Below are 4,160 nucleotides of genomic sequence, written 5' to 3'. Positions count from 1 at the left end.
TCATTTCGACGTTTGAACTTACATATTACGCCGTAAATTACGGCGCTTCCGTGTAACAAAGACGCCGTAAAAAGCGGCGTTTTTATAATATTAAAATCAGCCCCGCCTTTTCTACACAGTCCAGCCCCTCCAATGAACACAAAGACATGTGTAGTAGAATGTCGATCTGAATAAGTGTTCCTGTTTTTAACTTTATTGCGAATAATGCTTAGACTTTCATCATGTGATATTTTTCCATTGGGCGCGTTTATCCTCCTTTTCGTTTATCATATGTGTACGAGCGGCAGACTTTTGAACGAACACGTTCGTGACACTTTGTGAGTTTATGTGACTTCGAGCTCATCGTTCTTATCGTCCACGGTGGCGTAGTGGACTGCGTGCGCGGCAGCGAAACTTCATCACTTTTAACGATTGGAGTTCGACTCCGCGGTCCGACCATATTCTTCATTCCTTTTGAATTGTTCTATTGAGTCGTGTTTTTAAATGTTGGAGCACTACCTGTTGCTGGCAACTTATTAAATGACAAGAAACGCTTATTACAAGCCTTTATGGCCTTTATGCATGCAATAGCTGCGGGCTAAGTCTGCTACTGCTACTGGCTGTTGTAGCTTGCCATAAAAGGCTCCATAGGCTTTGGAAAGGCGTAATATTGTTTATTTTACATGGTGCTAATTGAGGTTTGAGTTTAGCCTATGTAGTACATTTTATTCTGCTAGTTGAGGCTGTAATAAAAAGTTCATTGTTATAACAGTTGTCTATATTAATATGTGATACGTTATCAAAAATGTTCAGCATCGTTATGTTCAGTGTCACGTGATTCTCCATAAACCATTCTAGTATGCTGATTTGCACAGGAATATAAAAATAGATGTTCAAAATTGATAATATGAGCCATTATTAATAACTGCTATATTAAAATAATTTCTGAAGGATCATGTGAAACTGAAGACTGGAGTAATGATGCTGACAAATTCACATTTTGATTGTTCTTGGCGTGAAAGGTAAAAAACTAAGTTAACTTCTAAACCTCAAGCTCGTGTATGATGGTGTGGTGCTGCGACAACGAAGTATAAAAAGCAAAACTTCCTTGTCTTGTAATTGTCTGTTAAGGGCACTTATAACAACAACAATGATATAAATATCAGAATCAGAATCAGAAAGAGTTTTATTGCCAAGTATGCTTGCACATACAAGGAATTTGTTTTTGTGACATAACCTTCCAGTACACAGAGACAACAACACACAGACAAGAAATAGGCAAATAAATAAGTGTATAAACAATTGTGCTAGAAATTATAATGGGATAGGATTAAGTAGATGCAGAGATGTACCGATGGAGGGGTAACAATAAATATAAGGATATTGCACATTTTTATTGCATAAGTGGGGAACATTTAACTGTTCATGAGGTAGATTGCCTGGGGGAAGAAACTGTACCTGACTGTCCTGGTATTTGCGGCTCTGAAGCGCCGTTTCAATGTAAATATTACATTGAAACGGCGATCAGTCATTGTAATGCTAAATAGCCTACTTTAAGTTGCTTAACAATTCCTTTGTACAAGAAATACCGGTGCCGCTGCTAGCCATTTTGGTGCCCTAAGCATAATTCCATTATGATTTTTCTATATCCTAATGAAATAACATTAGATAAAAAAAATTATTAGGCTATGGTGCCCCTACGCACAGATGCGCCTGGTGGGAGCGGCGCCGCTGAGTAATACGCTTTAACAAATGCTGCGTAACTGGTAATGTTATAGGGATCGAGCCTGCCATGTTGACTGAAGTCACGATGAAAAACGACTTTTTTGCGCATTCATTCTAGTGGGGTGGCGCGTAAGAGCGCTCATCGAATACTTTACCTCTTTTTGCACATCTCACATCAGATCGTAAGGGCATCTATTTTCAATCAAATTAAGAGTTTGCGGTACATTTAGAATTGGGGTAGGCTTGTTGTCAATTGGCGTCCATTTAATGATTTACATACAGGCAATGCAAGTTTATTTATATAGCACATTTCAAACAGTTAATGGTGATTTATATAGAAATTACAAAAAAAGAAGGATATGCAAAAGAGATCTTCAAAAAGCGTTAATTCTTTTAAATCACACATACTTAAGAATAGAAAATAACAATAAATAGGAAATCAAATGTGCAACGGAAGGAAAAGGAAGACAAATGAACGACTAATTGTGTTTTTAATCTGGATGTAAAAGTAGCTAATATTGAAGAGCATCTGATGCGGCTTCACGTGGCATAGTTTCTTATCGCTGACGAACCTTGTTTTGAGTCAACTTTTGTTATCTCTAACTGACTTGATTCTAATGATCTGAGTAGTCTGTTGGGTTATTTTATAATGTACAGTATACAGTTCTGGAAAAACACATCTTAATTTTGCAATCATTTATAAATTCATTATATTAATGCATTACTTTAAATTATATAATAGCCTATATAAATATAATAAAAGAACAACACGCACGCATAATTAAGGCTAAATAATTTGGTTAAGCAAATAAGAGTTAAGGGAGTTATATATTATTCGTAAAAATAAATAAACAATCACTTACATAATGCAGTTATGCATAAGTCCCACACTAAAACTAAGATAAGTGAACGCGGCCTCGTCAAAATAGCCATCCCAAAATACAAAACGATTTAACAAACATGATCGCTTAGCAACTTCTAAAGAAAGGCAGTATTTATGTAGGGAGCCGCGCGCCTCAAAGAGCGCGTTTCTCCGCAGCCGGCATCAACAGACTGAGAATGAGAAACAAACTTGAATTTAGATATGATTTATTTTACTCGTCAAAGCACGTATTTTTTCAATAAAGAAACTCAGCTCGATGTGGATGGAGCATATAATAACCTAAATATCCAGTGCTTTTGTGTTGCATACATTTTACGTTCTGCCCAGTTAGGCGACTGTGTGTACATTATTTTTTATTTAATTAATTAATTTTTTATTTATTTAATTGGCTTTTATTGTTTGACAATTTAGCTTAAGATGCCTGCAACTTTCGTTATTGCACCTTTGCTGATTGTTATGTCTTTACCAATAAGTAAGTTATAAAACAGGCCTATATTTTCCTTTAAAAATTGCTATATAATAATAACGCAACAATATTTTTTTGGTCAGCATTTCCCTTACTGTTTCTGTATGTGAACAATCTCCTCCATTTTAAGATTTTTGATCGTCAAAATCTTATAGAGGTTTATACTGAATGCATGCAGCATATGCAGTCTATATGTAAATGGCAATACAAACGGGTTCGTAGATGGGAATAATTTGAATCAATAAAAACATACTGACAACAGCCACAGTAGCAGACTTAGCCCGCAGCTATTGCATGCGTAAAGGCCTTAGACCGTAGGCTTGTAATAAGCGTTTCTTGTCATTTAATAAGTTGCCAGCAACAGGTAGTGCTCCAACATTTAAAAACACGACTCAATAGAACAATTCAAAAGGAATGAAGAATATGGTCGGACCGCGGAGTCGAACTCCAATCGTTAAAAGTGATGAAGTTTCGCTGCCGCGCACGCAGTCCACTACGCCACCGTGGACGACAAGATCGATGAGCTCGAAGTCACATAAACTCACAAAGTGTCACGAACGTGTTCGTTCAAAAGTCTGCCGCTCGTACACATATGATAAACGAAAAGGAGGATAAACGCGCCCAATGGAAAAATATCACATGATGAAAGTCTAAGCATTATTCGCAATAAAGTTAAAAACAGGAACACTTATTCAGATCGACATTCTACTACACATGTCTTTGTGTTCATTGGAGGGGCTGGACTGTGTAGAAAAGGCGGGGCTGATTTTAATATTATAAAAAACGCCGCTTTTTACGGCGTCTTTGTTACACGGAAGCGCCGTAATTTACGGCGTAATATGTAAGTTCAAACGTCGAAATGAACGGCGTTTCGCATTGCATTTAAAACGCCGTAATTTACGGCGTCTGTACGTTTTAAACGCCGTAATTTACGGCGTCTGTGCGTCTTAAACGCCGTAATTTACGGCGTCTGTACGTCTTAAACGCCGTAAAAGCAGGCGTCATCTGAACACCAGGCGTCTGGTTGATGGCGAAATATGACCCAAACGGCTTTCCATAAACTTTTCCCGTGTCCTGTCCAAGTACACCTGCCTGGAGAACAAGTTC

Source organism: Barbatula barbatula, assembly GCF_947034865.1.
Source record: "Barbatula barbatula genome assembly, chromosome: 19".
In the NCBI taxonomy this organism is placed as follows: domain Eukaryota; kingdom Metazoa; phylum Chordata; class Actinopteri; order Cypriniformes; family Nemacheilidae; genus Barbatula; species Barbatula barbatula.
Note: the sequence above shows the minus strand (reverse complement) of the source record.